Source organism: Anolis carolinensis, chromosome 5 (assembly GCF_035594765.1).
Source record: "Anolis carolinensis isolate JA03-04 chromosome 5, rAnoCar3.1.pri, whole genome shotgun sequence".
NCBI lineage: Eukaryota > Metazoa > Chordata > Lepidosauria > Squamata > Dactyloidae > Anolis > Anolis carolinensis.
In genome coordinates, this window is record NC_085845.1 from 68335263 (window position 1) to 68348736 (window position 13474).

Below are 13474 nucleotides of genomic sequence, written 5' to 3' on the forward strand. Positions count from 1 at the left end.
CAGATGGCTATTATCTTGACAACCAAAGACATGTACTGCCCTCCATGTACCTGTTTCCACTGGTGATCTGCTCTTACGATTAAGAAGCTTTTGTTCATGTTCAAACTGAAACCTACTCTCCCAGAATGCAAATGGTTTATTGATCTAGACCTGTTTTCTAGGGCTAAAAAATGTTTAATGTCTTCCACAGAAATTAACAACACTGGCTGGATGATAGCCAAACCTAATTTTATACAGCTGACAAGCAGCAATCCTGTTTTTGACACTTAATCAGTGCCTCAAGTCAAACTGTATCTTTCTCACACTTCATGCAACCCCATGGAAAATAATCACATTGAACGTGAAGTTGAAGCCTACCCAGAGATTTAATTACCATAGATACTTTACATAACTTTAAAGCAGGTAATGAAGACATTGAAATAGTTAAAAGATTTTTAGAGCTCAAGGCACAGTCATTAAATCAAAATGGAGAGTGTAGTCAAGAAATTAGAAAAAGTTTAACTCTTGAAAGGGGAGTTACAAAGAAGTTAGATACGGTCCTTAAGTGTAACAATAAATGGTATTAGTATTACCAAAGTCAGAGCCACCTATGCAATAGTGTTCCCAGTGACTGTGCCGAAATAATCAGATGGGGGAAGAATCGAAGATATGCCCCACTTCATTGTACCTTTAAGCATGGAGCCTGCCGGCTCCCATTATACAATACACAACTACTTCTGGTGGGGCTCTGTATTTAAAGGGATGGCAAAGGGGAACATGCCACCACCATAGTAACATGGGAGGCTTCCTGCGTCCCACCAGGAACAATCGGGGAAGCTTGACAGTTGATGCTTCTCTCCAGCTGAGTGGGTCAGGCAATGTGGGGTGTGAGCAGACAGGTTCCCCATGCCCCCTGACATGCACCACTGGAATCGCCACAATGCATGGCAATTCCAGCAGCCTTTATGATGAGGTCCTTTATGGTTGTAAAAGCTGGACAGTGAAGAAAGTTAACATATTCTGCTGGAGAAGAATTCTATACATCCCAAAGACTGTTAAAAAGGTGAATAAATGGGTCCTAGAGCAAATCATATTTTAATTTTCACTAGGAACCAAGATGACTCAACTCAGACTATTGTGTTTTGGACATATACTGAGATAATATGATTCACTACAAAGACAATGATGCTCAGCAATGTTGAAGGCAGTAGGAAAAGACTGCCTATAGATGGGTAGACTTAATCAAGGAAGCCACAGCCCTACGGATGGAAGATTGAGCAAAGTACTCGATGACCTTGAAATTCTCTCATTCACAGGGCCACTTTAAGTGGACATTGATAGATGGTCAATAACAACAACAAAATCCCAGACTGAAACACCATTTATTCACTCACAAAAACTTGTGAGAAAATGAGCCAATCTGTTTCATACTGTGCACCATATACGAGCATCCTGTTCATTCATTTGTCCATCCAATCATATGTTAAAATATTTTAAACAGCCCTTCATTCTTATAACAGGCAATGGTATGATTCATTAAGCTATAATTAAAACAGAGCTCCCAGCCATGCTATCAAAACAAAAAAGCAGCAAAAGCAACACAACAATGAGATTCACTAATTAAAACATCTTCGTAAAACAAAAAAATGAGCTGCTACTGAAACAATTCTTCCATTGGTGATTGAAAACTAACAATGTATTCTCAGTAACTGAAATATACAATGCCTGAATAAGTGGAGGAGAGTGTCCCTTGATAACTTTTAAGTCATGGAAAGGCTGGTAAAACAAGAGATACTAATGAGTACATGTTTGCATGTCAAGCCATTTGTGATTTGAGACTGTCGAGGCTTTTTGAAACCATGCAGGATAAGGCCTTCTCTGTGACTTCTTTCGGACTCCCTCCCTAGGTTGGCTCTCTTCTTGCTGTTCTGTCATCAAATGAAGACCTCTGTGGTCATTTTATACATTTAGGATTATTTTATATGGCAAATGTTCTGTGGTAGCACTGTATTGTTTTGAATCTATACTTTCAAATTAATGTTTTATATGATTTTAAAATCAAGTTTATTTTAATTTTAATTTTTTATATGTTAGCTATAGTTTTATTTGAATTCTTTTTTATTCTCTCAGTTTCCTTGAGTGCTCATCTTATGGAAAAGGCAGTATATAATCAAAGTGATTGACTGACTTTTTTCATCCTAATACACAACACATCTAAACTACATAGATACTAGGGTTGTGTGTGAATCCGTTTTCTTCGGTACCTCTGGTATCTTCAGTACCTTCAGTATCTCTAGGAGCAAGTAACAGTAAAGGCCCTCCAAGTACGAAAACCCATCCGACATGAAAGCAACCGGGAGTCAATCTCGGCTCCTCCTCTCCTATTTGGCATCATAGTTGAATCTTTTTGATATTCCTTTATTTTCCTGATTCTTTTTATTTAGTGGGACTGACTGGGAGTTGGGGACCTGAGGGACAGTGGGTGGAGTGCGCATACGCATTTGGGATATTGAAGAGTCACTCTTTTTGCTTCTTTTTCTCCTTCCCTTCCTCTCCTTCAAAAAGATAATTATTATTAATAATAATAATCACAACAAACAAAAAGAGAAGCCTACCTCTCTTCTAGAGTAGAAAGTATAAACAGCTTTAAGGAAGCAAAACCCCAAGCAGAAAGGAGATTGCAGGCAAGAGACGGGATTTTTAAGGTAATCCAGGGAGGATAGCTCACTCCACTGAGCTCCAGGTCATTGCTCTTCCTTCCCTGGGCCTCCTTAAAATACCTAAGTTTAAAAACTACGTGCTGCTGGTGCTGGCCCTGGGAGAGAAAGGTGCAAGCCTGTCTCTCCTCTAGAGGAGAACAGCTTTAAGAAGCATTAAACCCAGTCTCCTCCTCTACAGGAAAAAGATCCAGAAACCTAAGACTGGTAATTCTGATGCTTTTTTTAAAATCCAGGTCTTAATGAAGGATATGGAAGGGGAGCCTGTAGGAAGTCCCCCTCCCATGATGGGCTGGATAGGGTGCTTTCTTAACCCCATTGTTCAGGCTCCCTTGAAGGGACGAAAGGAAAGGCTCCCAGGGGAAGGGGGGACCTAGTAAGTTCTCATTTGCCACCAACGGGCCAGAAAGAACAATTTTTCTGGATGCAGAATGAAAATGCCCATTTGGCAGCATCCCCGTTTTCAGGAGGCGCTGAAAAACGGATATTAGGGGCTTCAGTTATCCAGTGAGCAGAAACACATAGTGATTCACCCGAAATGCACAAGCCTTATAGATACATCCAGACTTATAAGTTGCTTTGTTACTACCATAATTGGTAATATTAACACAAACTTCACACAATTTGCCAGTTTTTAATTTACCACTGGAGATGATAACATTGTTGGGATAATGAAATCTTGTTTAGCTGATCACTAGTTAAACAGCAAGTCTATCACTGAGCTGAATTATGCGTGCAATGACTTTCTTTATGAACTTTTGTTTTTAATAAATATGTCCAACTGCCATTTACAGTTAGCATCAAATTAGAACCCCAGGCTTAAAGAAAGGAAGTCACAGCAATAATGCAAAGGACAGCATGGTCTGACATTACCAGCAGCAGTATCATTTGCAAAACACTAGAGCAGGGATGGGCATCTAACAATGGTCTGGGGGCCACTTTTCAGATTGGCCAAGGGTTCAAGGGTTGTACTTTCTTTGTCCTTGTTTAAGGATTTTTAATATTCAAAATATATGATAAACAGATTAAAAATAGCTGAACTGTTATAGATTCTTAGGATTGTCTTAATTCAGTAATGACTCAGAAGCACATAACAAGGAACAGCAACAACAAATTGATTCCAAGCTCTGCCTCCAATTGATTATTTCTGCTCCATCCTGGCCAAGTTTTGAATTTTCCCATACCAATGAGGTGCTTTACACACCAGTTCGATTATATATTGGCTGGTACTGGAGATTTCAAGGAAAGTTGTGCTGATCCATTCAAACAACACTGATACAAATGGTAGGGTGGTGAGCAGCGCTGATACAATGCAGTGACAGATGAATGAAGACACTAAGCCAGCAGGAGGCTAGAAATGAAGGGCGGGTTTTAAAATGACCAGGAAGGTGATTAAGCTATTTTTAAAAATAGACTGGTATAATAGGCATATTTCAACTGCACTATTGAAAGGCTGGCCTCCTTCATTTTATTCCAGCTAAGGATTCTGGACAGTTTTCAAAGGCATTTTCATGCAAAAACAATCAGAGCATCTACAGAAGAGATTAGTAACAGTACCCTTTGTTGAACCCAGGTAACATTCACTTCATCTGTCCTCGTTTGGCAAGGAAAATTCTAATTAATTCTCTCATCATCCCAATTTTTCAGATGCTTTTATACACCCCAGTTTCTCCCCTTGTCCTCAGCTTACTTCAGTTACTACATACTGAGTTCAAAATGCAAAAGTAGTTTGCACTCAGTTAACTAGCAAATAAACATACACATCATACATGCAATCTATAGCTTTGTATAAACAGATGGGAATAAAGGTTATCCAAGTTTTTGCAGCTACTGAACAATTGAACACTACACATCCCAGTTAGAGTATGGGACTATTCTAAATTCACAGAAATGTTGAAGGATCTAGTTGTTGACTGGATTGATTACTGTACATTTTGAGTGTAGTATTTTCTATCTGCTTTTGGGTTTTGTTTTAATCCTTCTGACATTGCTGCAAATGAATGGTACTGTAATATTTTCCTTGTTCATACATATTAGTAACAGCTCATATGCAGCTGACCTTATTTTAGTCATGTTTTCTTTTCTAAATGTTGAGTACTATCTCCCTCGACAATGAGAGAAGCTACATTCTGACCTGCTCTTAGAGGACAAAGTATTAAAACAGAACATTACAGCTTTAGAAATTCAGGAAAAAAATATCTGCTGAGTGAAATAAAAAGCAGACTTTAAGGAATTGTATTCAGGATTAAAGCTAAAAATCCATATTATTCAAGTCCACAGTACACCAAGTTTAAGAAGCAATATGTATCCATACAGAAATACAACCACAGTATGATTATGAATGTATTTTCCCACATTTTTTAGATTTCATTCTCTTTATATTTCACTCCTTTCCCCTAACCTCTTTTAGATGAGCATGGGAGCTGTTTTTTTTTCATTTGCAGCTTTGAGCATCTGTATAATTATTTTCAGCTGAAGACATTACTGCTATCAAAACCCATTGTTCTATAAGTGTTTAAATGTGAAACCAAGGATTAAAAATTCACAACAGCAAAGGAATAGGAAGTAGGAAAGTTCTTGAGAAAGTCAAATCCATTCTGTCCTTTCAAGCCATGACACATGAAGCTACTTTTTCAAAAGCCACCACTAGGCCCTAAGGATTGTGACCATTACTGACCAGTTCCAAGCATATGTATTATGAAAATTACTGGTCAATTGGACAAAGAACTCAAGTGTGGGTTTTGCCATGTAACTCTATACATCTGGATTAGTAAAGGTAAAGCTTTCCCCCTGACATTAAGTCTAGTCATGTCCAACTCTGAGGGTTGGTGCTCATCTCCATTTCTAAGCCAAAGAGCTGGCGTTGTCTGTAGATGCCTCCAAAGTCATTAGCATGTTTTTGAAGGGCTAGTTTGGCAGAAGCTGGGGCTAACAGCAGGAGCTCACCCTGCTCCCTGGGTTCAAACTGCCGACCTCTTGGTCAGCAAGTTCAGCAGCTCAGCGGTTTAACGTGCTGCACCATCGAGGTCTCAATCTAGATTATATGGATTAATTTCAGTTTGGTTCTGACCTAGGACTTTTCCAGACAGGGGTAAACCCAGGCCGAAACAAGTTTAAAAAACCCACTTCAGTGTGGGTTTTTGACCCGAAAAGAGCCCCCAAACTCGGGCTTTCCTGGGCAGGGTGTCTAGATGCCATCCTGGTAACTACTGGGATGACACTCAGACACCCAGAAACTTCCCAGAATGAGGTGCCCCCCCCCCCTAGTTTTCTGGGTTCATGGAGATGGCTATGTGGATTGGGCCTGGGATCTCATGATGCGGAACTGTATGGTTTATTGAATACATGCTTGAATTGTTTGAACTAAATAACAAAAGTAAGTAGTATGTATTAATAGTTGTTAATTGTACTAAGCCAGAAAACACTTTGTACAATTGTATTAATGTTACCCAATACTTGCAGACCCTACCACCAGACGAAGACTATAAGTAGTCAAAACCGGTTGTGGATCAGGGGTCTACTCTTCTTTGAAGAAGAAACAAGAAAATAACCAAAAAAGTTGATTACCATTCATCATACTGTGAATGCAACAGTTTGATTGGCTTTTGTAACAATTCATCTGAAATTTATATTTGTTTATTGTGTACAATACAATGTTTAATGATATTTAATACATTGTTATTATTTAGTGGACACTTGTTAGTTCCAATCCACACAGGGCTCACACCTGATAAGACTCGGATCTTACCTAAGATCCAGGTCTTACCGGATATCTAATTAATTTGGAACAAAGCAGGGAAACCCTACTTTGTTCTAAATTAATTCACTTTTATGGGATGCGTCATTTGGATGCCTCCAGTAAAAGCGCAACAGGTTCCACAATTTGGGTCTGTGTGGAAGGGCCCCTAGACTGCTATCTTAGATAATCTAAGATAAGAGGGTATTATATATAAGACTATGCCAATTCTCCTTCACTTCTTTTTGCCTTTAAATACCATGAGGCCCATCTATATTGGCCACATAAGCCGGAGGATACAGAGTGGGGCACTCCAGGGAAATCCATAAAGCCAGCTGCTGATAGTGTCAGGAAGGTGCCAGCACTGTGTGGCACTGAGCCAGCCCAGTGGTGGGAAGAGGTAATTATGGCCCAATGGCATTGAACCCAGTTTTGCTGCTGGGTGGTCACCCTTATGGTCCCCATAATGTCTTCAGCTTAGCTGTGACCACAGGGTACAAAAATCACTGGTGGTCATTACTTGTTGCATTTTCTAATACTGGCCCTATTGCCAACATGATCAAAAAGGGAGGGGTAAATGGAGGACCAATTCCGTCTTTCCCCCTTCCATTTTCCATGTTGCTTGGGTGGTGTTCTATAAAAGAGAAATAGCAGAAGAGGGTATTGATTTTAAGTAATAATAATAATAATCAAGAATCTTTCACTGTAATATAATATTGAAGAGAATTTTAATGTGTTTGCCAGTTCCTGACCACATCAAAGAGATTGCCATGAGTGTCTGTACGCAAAGGGATCTTGTAGCATCTTTGAGACTAAGACTCCCTCTATACTGCCATGTAAATCCAGATTATCTGCTTTGAACTGGGGTACTTGGCATTGTAGACTCATATGTGGATTATCTGATTTGATAATTTGAATTATATGGCAGTGTAGACTCATATATTCCAGTTCAAAGCACATAGTGTGGTTTTATATGGCAGTGTAGAAGGGGCCTGGGAGAAAGAAGTTGGGAACATAAGGATCTAATGAAGCAGACTCAAGTCCACAAAAGTTTATGATATCAACTTTTTTCTCTAGTCTCAAAAATGCCACAAGATTCCTTTGCAGTTCATGACCAAATTTTTTTTCATCTGACAGCCCTTTGGGGGAAAAAACACCACCACCCTTGTTCTACTTTCTTTGCAGTAATTGTTGTCATTCTTAAATATAATGCTCATTAGAAAAGAAGACACTAGGGCAAATGACTAATCATCTCAAGAGGGATTGAAATGACCTACACTTTGAAGTCACTCAATATAGAAGTCGTTTGAAGAGACTATATGGGACACGTACAGCTGCAGTTTTTGAAATATTTTCCATTTCTCACTCCAGTCACACTTTACAATATGTTTAACGCACTCTACAATGTGGCGAGGTAATTGCCTCACGAATACAAAAGGAGAAAAGGTCAGTGAATTTGGCTATTTTGCTGTACTGACAGTTAAGCACAATATAGGAGCCTGCTAGTGACGGCAAAATTCCTTCTCCGCCTTTTCTCTCCTCCCTGCTGAGTTAACTGAGTGCAAACTACTTCTCAGTTTTCAGTAACTGAAGCAAGGGGAAGACAAAGGGACAAAGTGGGCCAGGCAAAGTGGGGCATTTTAAACACAGCTAAAAAAGAGTGATGCCAGAAGATTAATCAGGACTGTCCCAGCCAAATGGGGGTACTTGGAGGGTGTGAAACTGCGATACACTTTCTGCAGGCAAAGGGAACTAATGCTTTTATAGTACACACCCTGAGTTACCCCTAAACTCGGCACTTATCTCCAGGATCCTATGTAGATATGTATGTGTACACATGTTAGATGTCTATTCTGTCTTTCCAGCCAGGGTTGCCAAGTGTCAAAGGTGAATATAAGGGACACTCAGATCCGTGGAAATATGGGACAATTGACCTCCCGGCCCAGGATGTAATGGGAAGAGGGACATTTTATTTAAATACGGAATTGTCCTTTAATCATAGAATCATAGAGTTGGAAGAGACCTCATAGGCCATCCAGTCCAACCCCCTGCCAAGAAGCAGCAAAATCGGATTCAAAGCACCCCTGACAGATGGCCATCCAGCCTCTGCTTAAAAGCCTCCAAAGGAGGAGCCTCCACCACACTCCAGGGCAGAGAGTTCCACTGCTGAACAGTTCTCACAGTTAGGAAGTTCTTCCTAATGTTCAGGTGGAATCTCCTTTCCTGCAGTTTGAAGCCATTGTTCCATGTCTTAGTCTCCAGGGCAACAGAAAACAAGCTTGCTCCCTCCTCCCTATGACTTCCCCTCACATATTTATACATGGCTATCATGTCTCCTCTCAGCCTTCCCTTCTGCATTAAATCTCTCCTCGTAGGGCTTGTTCTTCAGACCCTTGATCATTTTAGTCGTCCTCCTCTGGACGCTTTCCAGCTTGTCAACATCTCCCTTCAATTGCGGTGCCTAGAATTGGACACAATATTTCAGGTGTGGTCTGACCAAGGCAGAATAGAAGGGTAGCAAGACTTCCCTGGATCTAGACACTATACTGCTATTTATGCAGGCCAAAATCCCATTGGCTTTTTTAGCTGCCACATCACATTATTGGCTCATGTTCAACTTGTTGTCCACGATGACTCCAAGATCTTTTTCACACATACTACTGTCAAGCCCGGCGTCTCCCTTAAAATCTGAGAGGCGTGGCAACCCTGTCTCCAGCAAAATGCCATATGTGGCTCTCCTCATCCCAACTTTATCCATATAACAATATGAGGAAGATCAAGCTGATGACAGAGAATTGGCTCAACATCACCCACAGAGTTTTATGGCTATCTGTTCTCACAACAGGCATACCAACAGATATTATTCTGGTACCTTTATTGAAAAATGGGAAAATTGAATAAAATGAATTTACAAAACTCTCCATCCCCCCCCCCCCAATTTTGAAAAACAAAACAAAACAAAACTCCATGTTACACAACTCACTTGTCCAAGTCATAGACATGTTACATTCAGGTTGCTTAAAGTCTGCTTCTTCTAAACCAGTGGTTCTCAACCTGGGGTCCCCAGATGTTTTTGGCCTTCAACTCCCTGAAATCCTAACAGCTGGTAATCTGTCTGGGATTTCTGGGAGTTGTAGGCCAAAAATATCTGGGGATCCCAGATTGAGAACTACTGTTCTAAACCTACCAAGTCAAATGAGACCCTCCAGCTCTTCCAAATACTATCTAAATTTATTATTTTTCTTTTGTTTGTATCGGTCTGACAGCTTTTGTTTTTCTATCACTCATGGACACACACACATTAGCTTGCACACTTTACGGTAGTATCATCATCATCATTTATATTCTACCTTTCTCCCTATGGGAGCTCAAGACAGCTAACATCTACCCACACTACACAGTTTAAAAAGAGCAATACAAAAGTTAAAAAACAATTGCATAGTAACAGTGTGATAAAAACAAAATTAAAATACAGTAAACACTCTAAAATGGCCTTTAAAATTCATATCCCCTCCAATCCCACCCAACTTCCTCAGAGCCTGCCCGTTACTCTTGCCCGAAGAGGGAACAGATTTATTTATGCAATTTTAGATTGCATTTTTCTTATTGATGAAAGCCTGTTTGTTGCACACTTCCCAACTGGTCATAGGTATGACTATTCACATTTTAGAACTCCATGCATGGTTACATTTGTGCAAGACATAGTGCAAGCACTGCAAAAGTGCACATCTGTCTCTGTTTACACATGCACAACTGGCAGCTACTAGATTCCATTTCAATGTGTTGGTGAATCCATTCTGGACTTTACTCTGAACTTTTTAAAAAGCAGCTAAAAATTCTGGACCTTTAAAGTTCAGATCCAGCAGACGACCCCTCTGACAACTGATGCCATCACTGGATTCCCAACTTTTTTTCACATTAAATGTTGAAATGTTGACTGCAGACTCAATCCTTCTCTTGCTCCCTCTATAAAAAGTTTTCTCCACAGTCACCAATTATTTTGTTTTTCCCCCATTAAAGAGAACAATGGTGTCATATAGTAACCGCACATTTCTAAAACTAAAATCAATTGATTCTTCTTGCAGCCTCTATCATAATCACTGAAACCATGTCACCAGAAACATTTCTTAAATGGATTGTGAATGCAATGCCAAACTGCAATTCATGATGACAAATTGTTCTGATGACAGGAATGCTATAAGCACTGTTCTATCCAGAGCACAGGCGTACGTTTGAGCATGCCCCATTCATTTCATTGAAACGGATGGGTCACGATATTTTGGAGGACAAAATAGTGTCCCCTTCTTCTTCCCACGAATGGAAGCCAGCCGACTTGGCAGATGAATCTTACTTCATCTCTGGCAATGGGGTGATGTCTTGTACCAGACTTAAGGCTATCGGGTAGTTTCTGAGTCCCAGGAGAAATTGTGTGCCATACTTATCTCTGTCATCAAACAGTAACAATGGATAAACAATGGAGGCAACAACCACTGCTTCCAAACATCTGCAGACTGAGGCAATTGCCTCACTCTGCCACAAGATAAGGCCAACCCAATGCATGTGTTCAAATAATGTGTGAATACAGATTGTACATATAAGGCTAAGATGTCTCAAACTACACAATTTTGTGATTAAAGGGAGCTGCTGATTTCTATTTATGTGGGTGAAGGAAAAGGTCAGAGATTCACCATAATCCCAAAATATGGCTGAGTTTGTCTAAAGATATTATAAATCAAGGAAAAATGGAGAAAATTGAGGTAGATTACTCTCATAGGACTCTCAAAGAAACGTAGATGAAGCTTTACCTGAAACCTTTGACCCTTCCATTGACTCACTAGAATTTTCTAGTAAGAACAGTAAAGATAAAGGTTTTCCCCTGACATTAAGTCTAGTCGTGTCTGACTCTGGGGGTTGGTGATCATCTCCATTTCTAAGCCGAAGAGCCGGCATTGTCTGTAGACATGTCCAAGGTCATGTGGCCAGCATGACTGCATGGAGCACTGTTGCCTTCCTGCCAGAGAGGTACCTATTGATCTACTCACATTTGCATGTTTTCGAACTGCTAGGTTGGCAGAAGCTGGGGCTAACAGCGGGAGCTCACCCCGCTCCCCGGATTTGAACCGCCAACCTTTCAGTCAACAAGTTCAGCAGCTCAGAGGTTTAACCCACTGCACCACTGGGGACTCCCAGTAAGAACAATAGCAATCTGAAATATAAGGAAAGAGTTCACCATAAATTGTTTTTCCATAGTGCTTTTACATGGCACTTGCTTACTAATCTTCCATTACAGACTGCTGTTCCATGATAGGTTAATGCAAGGCTGTCAAACTCATTTTCATGGAAAATGAGGTTCAACTATCTTTTTTTTTTTACTTCGTGGTCAGTGGTCTTTAGTTCGTACCCAGTTTGGGTCCCCAGATGTTATGGAACAACAACGCACATCACTTTTAATTATCAGCTATGCAGAATGGGGATAATGGGAATATAATCCCAACAGCACTTATGGCTCTGAGGTTGGGGAATGGTTAAAGGACGTTTTAATGTCAAACATCACATTCACAAGCCTTGTATCTAAGGCCATCCTGACCTTCCAGATGCTACTGTATCACAACTCTCATTAGCTTTAGACAGGATATCTAATGACAAGGATGACAGAAATTGTAGCCCAGCATCTGGAAGGCCACATAAAATAACATAGCATGCAAGATTTGGCCCTTGAGCCTTGAATTTGACACATGTGTGTTAATATATCTCCAGTATTATACTCTAATTTTCTATATATGCTTACTGGGTAGATTTTTCAGGACCACCAAAAATGGAAAAAAGTGTATCCCTATTCAGTGCCAAATTACTCCGGTTAAACATTGATACCTGGACTGGCACTGCATCAGAAAAATACAGCTCCACTGCTATGGGAGCTAGCAGCCAACTCTTAACTTTAACCTGGATCCCCGCTTTTGAATTACTCTCCATTAGACACCATGGTGTTCAATAAGGATACAACACACACCCTGAACAAGGGACACAGTAAATGGAAACCAAAACAAAAATATTCCTCCATTCCAAGAAAGCAGACTTTAGATATTAAATACAGTGAGCACATGGGGTTTGGTTCCAGCCCCAAAAATCCTATTATATACAGTAGTATAATAAAAATAGTATCCCTTACATCAAATGTCAAGGTTTGTTTTTTTGGATTTTTTGGCTGGTTGAATCCATGGATAAGGTGGGCTGACTGTAAGATAAATACAAATCAGAACCTCAAATACTCTCCTTCAATTGGCAATTCAAGAAGAGAAGAGAAGAGAAGAGAAGAGAAGAGAAGAGAAGAGAAGAGACCCTTTCAGAGTGCTGCTTAAGAATGCTTTTGAGCAAATGTGCTAAGGAATGATAATGCAGAATCCTGCCTATAAGAAATGCAAACCAATTCATAGCTCCGCTGGTAGCCTGTGAAGCTCTCATAACATAAGCAAACTGTGCTAAGTCAACCTTAGATGACATTCTGCTAGGAAAGATCTGAACAAACATTAGAAATGACAGGGAAAGCTTTGACAAAGGCCTGAAAGATACGCCCAAAAAAGCTGGGCAGCACTCATAACATGCTAATGCTGTAAGCTGAAATTAAGGCGTCAGTATATATTGGTGGCATCATTCACTAGTTTACATAGCAGATTATCAAAAACATTGGCATTCATGCACATAAGAACACACCCAGAGAGCATGTAGGGAACTTTGCTAAGCTCAATGTTGCCACTATTGGCTCACAAGGATTTGGGCCCAAATCCAGGCACCTGCTTCCTCTGCCCCAATTCATTGCTGACAGTATTTGGCGTGCCAGTATTGTGCAAACACGCGTATAAACACCTTTGTGCTGAGCCAGAGAGCCTGGTGCCAGATGGGAATGAGTGGAGATGGATACCCAAGCTTTAAAGCTATATTACGGCAAAGAAGTAACTTCCTCCTCCTCTAGTACTAACTTGCCATTTCTAGTAACAAGCAGGGTTGTGCATTTGGGGCAAACCTTACCCCGTTTCATGTCCTG

At 40.3% G+C, this 13474-nt stretch overlaps 1 protein-coding gene across 3 annotated transcripts in view; it reads right to left on the reverse strand.

Moving 5' to 3' along the window:
• mtnr1a (melatonin receptor 1A) overlaps positions 1-13474 on the reverse strand; it is a 105685-nt gene that overhangs the window by 65999 nt on the left and 26212 nt on the right. The window lies entirely within an intron of this gene.